General features: G+C 45.8%; 1 protein-coding gene across 1 annotated transcript in view; it reads right to left on the reverse strand.

The window, feature by feature from the left end:
• LOC310876001 (nuclear factor 1 B-type-like) overlaps positions 1 to 13268 on the reverse strand; it is a gene marked incomplete at its 3' end in the record, with an annotated part of 107712 nt that overhangs the window by 88954 nt on the left and 5490 nt on the right. The window lies entirely within an intron of this gene.

Below are 13268 nucleotides of genomic sequence, written 5' to 3' on the forward strand. Positions count from 1 at the left end.
CCTGATTTAATGCAGAATTAAGGAATAATAAGAAAAAAGAAATACTAAACCACAGCCCTGTAAAACACGAATTCCTCTGAAACTCTATGCCAAGAGACTTGACTTGGATTGTGTTTGTGCGGTGTGTGTGTGTGTGTGTGTGTGTGTGTGTGTGTGTGTGTGTGGTCAGAGAAAAAGATAGCCATTATAGCTGGGGATGCTAACATTCCCGTCTCTCAAAGCTGTATTTTCCTGTAACAATGCTCCCTATAGACCTCCGTGAAAATGATGCATACGTCCACAGAATAGCGCCTAGGGACAGGGCAAGGAGTGAGATGGAGAAATATTGTGCTTACACCGAGGAAGTGAAGTTCCTTTACGTTAAAGAGTATTCAGCTGTCTCAGCCCCAAAGAAACAGCAGTTTATCATCATACAACTACTGGAAATATGCCTCCCGACAGCCAACCTTCACACACACTCATGCGCGGCTGCGCACACACACACGTCACGCACACACACACACACACACACACACACACACACACACTATAGGACACATTATAGGACACACATCTACACACGCTTGCACAAACTGCTCTCACCCGCCCCGTCAACAACCACTTTGCTAAATCTATCAAGTGCAGCTGTGGGCATGTTTTTATGCATGCATATGTACACTGTGTACACGTGAGTCTGCATGTGTGTGTGTGTGCGTGCGTGTTTGCTGAGCACCATATATTGCCCGAAGATTATATATATATATATACTGTATGTACTCCACATATGTAATGTGTTCTCTCTCATTGGCCTGAAACCCAATCCCAGGATGAAACGGAAAGACCGACAAAACCTAGCAGCTCTTTGGGTTAGCTAGGATTCCCAACATGGAAAAACAAACAAGATGGCTACCACCATGTCTCCCAAGCAGAGTCGCACTGCTCTGCAGCAGCAAACGCCTGCACTGCCATCAGGCTGGATTGGCTAGCCGGAGCGTGGAGGAGAAGAGGCTCCCGGGGGCTGTTGACTGTGCGAGCCGGGACCGTAAGAGGGTGGCTGCGACGTGGATTAGGGCCCCACAGTGGTCCATTGTTAATTGGGCGCCATGTGTGAAAGCTACAGAGAGATTAGTTTGTACAGCTGCTGCCATTTGTCATAACTGCCCTTAACAAGACACACATGGCAACCCCAAGTTACAGCCAGAGGTTTTACAGAAAAAGGTGGAGAAAGAGAGGGAGGGGAGGGGTAGAGAGAGATCGGGATAGAAAGAAAGGGAGAGAGAGAGAGAGAGAGAGAGGAGAGGGGGGGGGGGGGGGAGGGGGGATAGAGAAAGTCTGCAGAGACGTGGTCTGATAGGTTGAGAAACAGACCTGGCCATAAGCAGATGAAGATGTTTCTCGGAAACACCAACGCAGACGTTGCCGCGTTCCATAAGAAGCGATTGAGTGTCGTCACCGTGTTTGAGGTTTAGCCATCTGTAAGTCAACTGAGGTCGCTTTCAGAACAAGGAACAATGAAGGGGGAAAAATACATAAATTAAGCCTAATTTAAGCCTGCGCAAAATGAACCAGTATCGGTTTACAGACAGTTCAGCAGGAATCTATGAAGAAAAAACAAAGACATCAACGGGGAAGTTCAACTCGACTGATCCCTGTATTCCGCACAGGCCAGGCCCACAGAACGTATGAGCGCGGGTGATTTGCATGGCCTAGCGGTGGCATCAAGAAAAGTACCAAGGGAGGGGGTAGAGATGTGGAGTTATTTTTTGGTGAGGATCCGCAAAGTAATTGCGGGTTGTAGGCTTGTGCATATGCTGCAGACCTAATTACAATCTCCACATGGTAAATCCGGAACAGGCTTTTTAAACCAGCCTCACTTTCAACTGGTCTATGCTTTCAATTTTTGCCTGACAGATGCTGGGTGCACTGTGTTTATTGAGGAGGTGTGGTTGATTTACTCTAAATGCAGGCTTTTGCGCTGGAGTGCAGGTGAGCAATAATTGTGTGTTTGTGTGCACAGTCCATGGGTTTGTGGCTGTGTGTGTGTGGTTGCGTGTGTGTGTGTGTGTGTGTGTGTGTGTGTGTGTGTGTGTGTGTGTGTGTGTGTGTCTGGTTCCCAAACTCAGCAGTGCACAAATACCAGCTGAAGCCTCACGCCAGAGGAGAAATGCGGGCCAATGCGAAAATAATTCAAGCTATCTGGAGTGAATTCAAGCTATCTGGAGTTAGACAGATCATATAGGCTTGCAGAACGTACCCGTACCATGGTAACAAGCTTAGTTTCATCCTGGTCAAAAACACCAAACAATGCATTTCATTACGCATCATGTTAATACTACAGCAGGCTTTAATCAAACAGAGGTGGTGCAAGCTGCACCACCTCTTTTCCAATGCAAGGAGTGGTGCAGTAGCAAGGCCCATTTCACCACGGCAATTCTTTCTGTGCCAACTGGTGGTCTTTGTTTAAGAGGGTACGTGGAAATATGTTGTAGTCAAAAGCAATGGTGTGTGATTTTTTGATGGTTTGGTCTGGTTTCTGTGGCTCGGCTAACTGTCTACAGGAGATAAACTGTATCTACAATAAAAGCACGTAAGAGCAAGACGTTGCGCTCATCTTGCCAGCAGACAGATGCAACGGACTGTATTTTCTTTCGGTGTCTTTGATTAATTTAGCTACTCCCTGAAATTCTCTGCCGAAACGTTGAAGGATTTTGGTGCTTTTCTCTTCTCTATTCTCCTCGTCTTCACGCTCTGTCTCTGTCCCTCTTCTGTAATGCCTCCACACACAATGAGGCAGTGTGAAGACAGGATATGATTATCACAAGGGGGAAAGTGGCTGTGCAGAAACTCTTTGACATCTGTCGTTTCGCTGATTTGAGGATTGGTTTTCATGTTGTCGCAACCAACGGGATGTCCACATTTCCTCTCCTTTCACCCCCCATTTATGTCTCACTTTTATTGGCCACCCAAACTTGGCACAGGTTTGCGCTCGTAATTCGATAATGGAAATTTCTTTCTTTTTACTCTTCTCCCCTTCCTTCCTACCATTTTTCTCACGGCCTGTCGATTTTCTTTCATTAGACAGAACCAACATGCAACATGTGCATGGAGAACGTACACGTACTGTATCATAAGATCATCCAATTTCCACTTGGATATCAATAATGTCATGGGGGTACACTGTCCAACGGCAAACCTGGGAAGACCGGAGCCTCCATTTGGGAGTCCAGTCCTTTTTTTCTATTTTTTTATGACTCAACGGGGTGTTCTCTGAGCCCCAGACACTATATCCCCTCTCTGACCTGCTGCACTAGACATTAGATAGAAGTCCTCCGGGGATTCTCCTCATCCAACACCCACCCACCCCCTCTTCATCAGGCCCTAAGCAACGCCCCCCCCAACCCCCCCAAGAAAAAGTACATTTTGCATGGTGTTGCAGTGGGCGCGGGGGCCTTTCTTTCTCCGCGCCGTCTCGCTCAGGTCCTGTCGAGCCATCACAGTGACGGGGCCGTATACTGTACGGGGCCAGACAAAAGGCGGAGACAGCCATCACTCTACGCCGCTGATCAGCCCTGTCTGGACTGAAAAGGGGTTTGATGGGGCAGAGCGGGTGGGGGTGCTCCGGCAAAGTTATAGCGTCTCCTGGGCAACCACCCCGATTGTCTGTTCCTGCCCCCAGTACCCCCCCTGCCCCACCCACCCCGCTACCGTCTAGCCCCTTCCCGTCAGGTCTTTTTTTCTCTCTCTCTTCTTCTTCTTCTTCTTCCCCTCAGTGGCTGTTCACAAGGCTCGCTCCTTGATGAAGGGGTCTGGCTTTTGCATACCTCGGATGTGAAAGTCACAGACTGGCCTTTGAGAGGCTGCCTTTCTTTCTTTCTCTCTCTCTCTCTCCTCTCTCTCTCTCTCTCTCTCTCTCTCTCTCACTCTCTCTCTCTCCTCTCTCTCTCTCTCTCTCCGTCTCTCTCTCTCTCTCGACAGGACTATCTTTCAGTCCGTTTGTCTGGAAACACTCCACGGACCAAAACTATTTCCATTTCTGACGTTCGGGAGCGCTCCGCTCTGCTTCTGCCCCTGTCCCACATCAATCCCCCTCTTTCCCACACAGATCCAGCTGTCCTGACTGACACAAGTAGGTATAGGCAGGCAGTGAGACCGTCAGGCCGGTATACTGGAGGATGGGGTGGCCATTGGACGGAGAAGGCTCGGGCACTAGCAGGGAGGGTCTTTGTGAGTGCAGGACAGTGCGGTACAGTGTAGGGCCTGGGACAGGGGGTGAATGTACCCATTTGTCTTCATTTGGGAGGGCCTGGCGGACAGGGTGGGGGTGGGGGAGCTAGCTGAGAGTAGTGGGAGGTGCCGCTTCTCCAGTCAAGTGGCCTCGAGGGGTTTTGAAATGCATTCGGTGGTCCTCCCCGAAAGCCTGGGAAAGTGTGGTGAATCTGAGAACTTAACCATGAACTAACAACGTACTACAGCATGCTATGGCCCTTAACCGCATGCAACGCATGTTGGGTGATAGTGTTGGAACTAACGTCCACATGGGATTGTCTGCATATTGTTTGCATATTTCCTTAATTAATGGCACAATAAATTCAACGATTTATTACTTTCTTATTACATATAGGCCAATTATGTGTAGATATTCTGAAATCAAACCTCCGAATATAACAACTTAAAAAGATGAATCAGCAGGAAACGATTGTCTTCTCTTATACATTTTGACAATTTGAAAGTAAGAATAAGTTCGTATCTAAATATTGCAATATGGCATATTGCAGAATTTCATACTGCTCTAAGAATGTTGTTAAAATAAGACCAAAATATAAGTAATAAATAATTGGGTTAAATCAACACAGAGCATTTTACTGTGTACTACTAACACAAACCAGTAGGGCTGGCCCCAAATATATATAATATATATATATATATATATATTCAGATTTGGCAGGTTGCTATTCGACAATAATTTCAATATTTGGGGCGATCCATGCATGTTTTCTATTTTAAATCTTGCACAGCCACATCGTGTGTGTGCACACAGAGAGCTTATGCGGAGCGTATCGGTATCGGTTCCTCCATCAGTCTGCTCCCATGTTGATCTGCTGTTTGGCTGCTTGTGGGATGGTTTCAGCCAGTGTTGTGTTTGTGTGGGAGTGACTGTGTGTGTCTGGGATTCATGTCCCCCTTTGGCTAAAATGGACATCTTTAAATAATACTAAAAACCTCCATGAACAAAAACTGCTTCACAAGAACAATGTTGGTGTAACTGATACTCGCTGGAGAGAAACAGAAGAAGAAGAATAAAAACAACAGCCTAGTTGGCCCTAGTACATTAAGTTTCACAATCTCTTAATGACTTTCACTTTCATTTCATCGTAGAGCTGTCAGCTGGAGAGTATAGGTGATAATCATAAGCATTTAAAATATTTTTCTTTTTTTGGGGGGTGGGTGGTCATTATTGTTGAAAAGCAGTTTATAGCTGAATTAGTGAATTATTAAAGATTTCCATTTGCCTGTGAGGCAACACAAGGCATTGGCCATGCAGTTTACAGTGGGCTTGTCTCTAAAACGGACATCAACTTATTGTCCACCTGATTCACAAGAACAATGACGGTGTAATAAAGAGATTCCTGTACAAAACGTTAATAAAATACATACCGGGGCATTTCTTTACATACTATGTGAACTATGTGCAACTTAAACAAGCTGGCATTTCCTGATTCGGCACAGATAAACAGGGTAGCCTCTTCTTCGGATGATGTGATTGGCTGCCAAGGGGGCTGACCTCTGTGGAGAAAGAAATCTCGCTGCAGAGAGCTTCGATTTGATTTATGGTGATCACTAATATTTCGATATTTGCTCTAAAAATGAAAAGAATATCTGAAGCTTGAAAAAGGGTATTCGGGACAAGCCCTATACACGCCAGTTACTGGCCCACATCTTGCAGCAAGCAAAATACCTTTTCAGGCACAAACTCCGTTCCCAACAATAATGTATAACGGTCCCTTTACACTCGCTTTTGATCCATTCCCGTTCCACAAACAGTGACACAAGTCAAATTAAACACACCGCAGAGCAAAAAAAGAAGAGTTGTAAAAGTTTTGCGGAGAAGCAAAGGCCTTCACAATTCTCTGCGGCCTCTGCTCCGGATCGCCTCGTTTCCATGGAGATTTATGTACACAGGGAACACAAAAGAAGGCTAAGGAGGTAACAGGGTCTGTTTAAGCCTTGAGGTATTTGCTCGAGCAAAACCCCGCTGCTAATAACCACCAGCTCCATACTGAGACGGGCAACCTGCTAATAACACCAGCTCCATACTGAGACGGGCAACCTGCTAATAACACCAGCTCCATACTGAGACGGGCAACCTGCTAATAACACCAGCTCCATACTGAGACGGGCAACCTGCTAATAACACCAGCTCCATACTGAGACGGGCAACCTGCTAATAACACCAGCTCCATACTGAGACGGGCAACCTGCTAATAACACCAGCTCCATACTGAGACGGGCAACCTGCTAATAACACCAGCTCCATACTGAGACGGGCAACCTGCTAATAACACCAGCTCCATACTGAGACGGGCAACCTGCTAATAACACCAGCTCCATACTGAGACGGGCAACCTGCTAATAACACCAGCTCCATACTGAGACGGGCAACCTGCTAATAACACCAGCTCCATACTGAGACGGGCAACCTGCTAATAACACCAGCTCCATACTGAGACGGGCAACCTGCTAATAACACCAGCTCCATACTGAGACGGGCAACCTGCTAATAACACCAGCTCCATACTGAGACGGGCAACCTGCTAATAACACCAGCTCCATACTGAGACGGGCAACCTGCTAATAACACCAGCTCCATACTGAGACGGGCAACCTGCTAATAACACCAGCTCCATACTGAGACGGGCAACCTGCTAATAACACCAGCTCCATACTGAGACGGGCAACCTGCTAATAACACCAGCTCCATACTGAGACGGGCAACCTGCTAATAACACAGCTCCATACTGAGACGGGCAACCTGCGCTGCACTCACTGTACCCAGGTTGGCGTTTGGGAGAAAGAGCAGGAGGTGGATGCGAGAATGAAAGAAAGAAACACATAAAAGTCAGACATGGGGGGGGGGGGGGGGGGGGGTCATATATCATAAACAAGGAAACAAAAAAAGAAAGCTCTAAGACGGAGTTGTAGAGAGCGGCAAGAAAGAAAACAAGCGAAAAGAAAAGGGAACACTACTAAAGATTATATGTAGACACACACAACCACACAACAACCGATGCTGCTCCAGCCCTGGTATAGCTCCCGGGTAAGGAGAAGAGGGATTGGGAAGACATTTAGTGAGAAGTGGAAATCAATAAGGCAAGCGGTGGAGCTGGGAGGGAGTTCTAAGTGGATTAGATGGAGAGAATGTGTTCGATAGGTTATGGCTCTGAGAGAGAGGTAGCCAGACACCGCAGGCTCTATTGCATACTAATAAGGTAGCCAGCAGAAGAGCCAAGCATGGGGTTGAGCGGTTCACTCTGCACAGAGGTTTTCACAGAAGTCCCAAGAGGGACATTCTATGTACTGTGTGGTGTGTGTGTGTGTGTGTGTGTGTGTGTGTGTGTGTGTGTGTGTGTGTGTGTGTGTGTGTGTGTGTGTGTGTGTGTGTGTGTGTGCGTGCATGTGTGTGCGCTCACGCACACGCGTGCACGTGTGTATGTGTGTGTACATATATAAATATAAATACAGACACAGTATACAGTTTTTTCTTTTTTTTTTACCAGCCTCTATATTTTGTTTAGAAGAGTTATTTTTGCCTACTTCACAACTGCTTCCCTCACCAGCCTGAGAATAATGTACCATTGTGGGGAGTGCCATTTCTCAAATCTATTTATTTATCCAATTTATCCAATGTCATCTAACAATGAAAATTGAATGAAATTGAATTAGGGGGGGGAGAGAGAGAGAGAGAGAGAGAGAGAGAGAGAGAGAGAGAGAGTCAGCACAAACAGTGCTGTCCTCAACATTGCTTACAACAAGTTTAGTTTCAACCTTCTGGCCTGAACCCAGCCACCCTTTATCTGGCCAAGAGTCTGAGCGTCCAGGACAACTAACTGTCAGGACAGGAGTCTAGGGCTTGAGACAGAGTGAGAGAAAGAGGGACAGACAGAGAAGACAAGACAAGACAAGACAAGACAAGACAAGACAAGACAAGACAAGACAGACAGACAGACAGACAGACAGACAGACAGACAGACAGACAGACAGACAGACAGACAGACAGACAGACAGACAGACAGACAGACAGACAGACAGACAGACAGACAGACAGACAGACAGACAGACAGACAGACAGACAAGGAAATAATTTAAGAGAGAGGTAGAGAGAGAGAGAGAGAGAGAGAGAGAGAGAGAGAGAGAGAGAGAGAGAGAGAGAGAGAGAGAGAGAGAGACATGGAGAAGGAGATAGAGCAGAGATAGAGCCCCCGGGCGAGACAACAACCGAGGGAGGGGGAAAAGAAAGAGGGAACGAAAGTAAGGCAGAAGAGACGAGGGAGTGAGCTTGCAGTCGCTCGCTCGACCGGGCAGTGTGCCGTGGGGGTGATCCCTGATGGCAGATGTGGATAGGGGGGGATGGACAGACGGAGGGAGGGATATATGTTGTGCTTAGTCACCGACCACCACTGTGACCCAGGAGGTCAGGCCACGGCAAACCAGCAGTGCCTCCAGCGCAGCCGGGCGTTTAAAACGAGACGCAGGCGACCGACAAGCAAGCAGTACCATGCAGCCCCAACTCACTGGCTGGGAAAACAGTAGCCCACGCTAACTCAGCCTGGGGGTCTGAAGGAGGAGGAGGAGGGGGGACTAGGGGGGAGTTGTGGCTGGTGGGGGTCAGTGATACTCACTACTCCCCTTCACTTAGGTCACTGAACCACGAGGACCACCGACCAGAGCACATGAGAGAGAGAGTGTGTGTGGTGGTGGTGGTGGTGGGAGGGGGGGATACGACAAACAGTTGCCAAGAGATCCAGGGTGATCCCACGACGGTTTGACCCCGATTGAGGGGGGGTCAACGAGGGGAGCTTACAAAAGTAGCTACCCGGCCTCCACCACGTCCATGCACCTCCGCCACCCATGACCCCCCCCCCCCCCCCCCACCACACTCTCCCCCCCCACGCGCCGCCTCGCCGCTGGGCTGCAAATGGCCATGTTTTCACTGATCTGTTTTGCTCAATTAAACTTCAGAGGACACCCTGCCACATCTCTTTGCAAGAGGTCATGACCCCGGGGTGCAGGGGCTAAGTCTCGCCTCTCGTAAAACAAGGTCTCTGTTAACGCGACGGGCCCGGCACATATTGCGAGGTAATCCATCCGGATCCCCGCAAAGCTATCTGGACGGTGAGGTGGGGGTGGGGGTGGGGAGAGAAAGGGAGCGTGTTGGGAGAAAGGGGGTTAAAAAAATGCAAGGTAATGATGTTTTATGGCCGTGTTAACTTTCAGCACCGGAGTAATGGGTAAGCTACTTGACCCTGACCCCTCCAGTCTCCCACCGGAGCACCTAACCAATCCTTTTCTGTCACTGGTTATAAGGCAAACCATAGATAACGTTCAAAGAAGCTCATTTGTAAAAAGGGAATTTGTTTTGTGGGTAATGACAAGTCCAACTGACAACCCAGATTTAACGTGCCTAAGCTGTCTCCTGTAAAGTTCATTCAGAGTTATGGCAACTCCGGGCCAAATAGATACCAATAATTTGCTTCTCAGAAAATAATCCCCCCCCCACAAAAAAAAACTCCCCAAGATTGCTCGATCATTTAAAAAAAATATCTATCTCACATATCTTTGCAAAGTATTTATATTTAGCCGACTTATATGTAATGACCACAAAATGTCGATCTAAATTTGTACGGAGGAATGTTCGATGTGCTTTACTGAAGCTTAGTTTAAATACACAATGAATACTTTCCTACATTCGGGGAAGAAATGGTGATGAGTAATAAGTGGAAACCAAATGAGGATGAGGAGGAATTCTAAACGTGTCTGGACATGAACGTCTATTCATCACTGATGACTATTCCCCCAAGAAGTAAAACCAGGCGTGCGGTATCTCCATGCAGGTGGCGAATTTGGACGATTAAATGATTGGAAGAAATTAAAATATCTATTTGATCCAATGAGGGGCAACTTACAATAACGGTATCTTGGGTGGCTCTTTTATAAACCAGAGTTAGTGCCACTGTGTGTACCCATGAAAAGCCAAGGCCCTCTATTGAAGACAAGCTGCCAGTTGGCACAAAGGATGCCACAGCCACCACTCCCTGCCCCCAGCGGGCATTCATCTGGGCATGCACATGGGCGCTATAGCTCTGCTCTGCCTGGCTAAATGCTATGCCCAACAACAAGGGGAGGGCTGGGAGCCGTCTCTAAATTCACCCAGTACAAAATCACTGCCAACTCGGCGACCTTTCTCATGCAATGACCCAGGGAGGATCATTAACAAATACATATTTGGCTTATTAAAAAAATACAAAATAGGGGGGAAACCATGGCATCGACATATTTAACATTATTCTGTTTCATTACACTGCACACGTAAGCAGTTGCCAATGATCTAATCCACGGATATAAACGGTTTAGAACCTTTTCGTTTTCCGTAGCGATTGAGCACCTAGGCTAGATTGAGTTTCAAGGACAGCCGTTTCGTGGGTTCTTTGTGTTTCGATTGTTTGTTTGTTTGTTTCATGCAGTTGCAGCAGAACAAAGGTGGCGGGTTTCCATTCTGCCACTGTCAAAAAAACTTTCCAACGTGCCCACTGCATTGCGGATGCCAACCAACGAATCAAAGGCACGCTGCAAGCAGACAAAGAGGGTTTGATGCCAACCTCCGAACCTCTAACAACCATTACTGGCGATTTCCCTGCCTCCCCTGGCACGGAGCAAAACAAAATGGCGCCGCGCTGCACGCTACCACAATATGGCTGCATTGTCTAGAGATGGGCACTGCTTGGTAACTGGGAGAAAAGGTTTAAGACGCTTTTACTCAAAATACCAGCGCCCTTCCGTCATCGCGATGTCGTTAAAAGACTTCCGTTACAGCATTTGTTAGAGTTCAAAAGAACAAAAAATTGTGAGGGCAATTGTCAAGGAACGCGTGATATGCGAGGTGTGATTGGAAAATTACCATTCAAATATTCTCGTCAATTAGGAAATCTATCAATATTTATTTCAAACAAAGGTAATTTTTCCCCTTCAAAGTATGCTACATAGTAACATCCATTTAAAAAAATAAACCTTACGAGTCCATTTGGTTCCATTGTACACTTTCGGACTGCAACAATGAGCATTTAGAGCAAGTAGAAAAATATATGTTTTTCATTTTTATCTTTAAAACATCAGCGGACCCAGTGGTTCCCTCTCACCCTCGTTCCGTTAAGTCCAGCACAAGTGCTACTTATTCAATCATGTCTCTTATATTTAAAAATAACAAACGAGCACCAGAGAGGCATTCTGTGATTCTGTGATACTGAACAGTTAAAAAACACAGCAGATGCCAACCGAGGAGGCAGCGGCATCCTACAAAAGACACAAAGGAGGTCTGATGCCAACCCTGGTGCCAATGGCAACCATTATTGTCTCTCTGCTGTGCCTTCTGCTTTCCCTGGCACTTATCAAACACAAAATGGCGCTTGGAGTTTGATGATAATGAGCTAGCTATACTGACATTTGAAGGAGGGCTCGAACAAAAACGCAGTGTAGAAAATAATGGTCGCCTGATGTTCATTGGATATTCTAAGATCGCAGATGATTATATCATTTAAAATGTTGTTATTTTGAAAGCATATCGCTTAATAACCGAGAAGTTCAACAGTATTCAGCAGTATGTAATGTGGAAACCATTGACATTACATATGGTAGATACAGCATCTCATTTTGTATCTCAGCCTTTATGCACAGGAGTCTATACTGGTGAAATCTACTTAATCTGGCTACACTTTATCTTCATTTAAGTCTAATTAAGAGATGGGTATTTTTTTAAATGTGTAAAATGGAGAACTAAGTGAGTGAACAATAAGGCTAAGTCATTGAGCAGGAGACACAGCTCATTACATTGTGTATTGAAAAAGCAGCTATGAAGTTATGCAACAGTCTGAAGAAAGAAAATCTCTAGTACTACTGACGTCCAAACGCTTCAACAGTCTACAAACATTATGGAGTATTAAATGGACTGCATATAAACAGCATTTTTACAGAACGTGTGCAAAAATTGCAACTTTTACTTTCACACTTGAAATGGAATTATGAAGTGTCAAGTTTCTATACCTGCATATGGCTGAGGTGAAAAAAATGTCCAAACATCAATTTGTGAATTTTACCATTTGAATTCGGAAATTAAACTGCACAGGTTATTAATTATCACAATTTTGCTGTATAGTAGTACAGGCTGATCTTTTTTGTTTTTACACAAAAATAGCAAATAAAAAATAATATTTTGAAAATGTATTGTATGGTATTCTATTGAAAATCAATATTCATATTTCACATTACTGACATTAACACATTTCATGAATTAAGAAAATAATTATTATTTTCCACATAAACCGAAATGACAACTATAGCTCCTGAGATTTATGTGGAATTTATTTGATTGGAGAATGACATTTCCAATTCAGTTGAATTGAAAAATAGTATACCTAAGTTGATTTGCTAACAGTCAGTGATGTGTAGATTTAACATGAATTAAATGTGGTCTTGGAGTCTTCTTTACTTTATCTTCAGTATACTATTCCACAAGTTTACGGTCAAGATAAGAACACAACAAAAAGGACAGGTGTGTGCGTGTGTGTGTGTGTGTGTGTGTGTGTGTGTGTGTGTGTGTGTGTGTGTGTGTGTGTGTGTGTGTGTGTGTGTGTGTGTGTGTGTGTGTGTGTGTGTGTGTGTGTGTTTGAGAGAGAGAGAGAGAGAGAGAGAGAGAGAGAGAGAGAGAGAGAGAGAGAGAGAGAGAGAGAGAGAAAGAGAGAACACACTAATCCTCAAAATGCATATTAGCAGCACTATTGCTAATCTACATCAGTGCACATCCTAAATGCACATGCACATTCACACACTCATTGTATCTGTGACAAACATAGCTGTGGTCTCAGCTACTATCCAACAAGCCTGCCACAAAGTCAATACATGTGACCCTTGACCCTGCCAAGCACACATTTGTGCCACTGCCAACATGTACACACACGGACGCACATGCGTGCGAGAGCGCACACACACACACACACACACACACACACACACACACACAC

Source organism: Protomyctophum parallelum (genome assembly GCF_964188405.1).
Source record: "Protomyctophum parallelum genome assembly, chromosome: 18".
In the NCBI taxonomy this organism is placed as follows: Eukaryota; Metazoa; Chordata; class Actinopteri; order Myctophiformes; family Myctophidae; genus Protomyctophum; species Protomyctophum parallelum.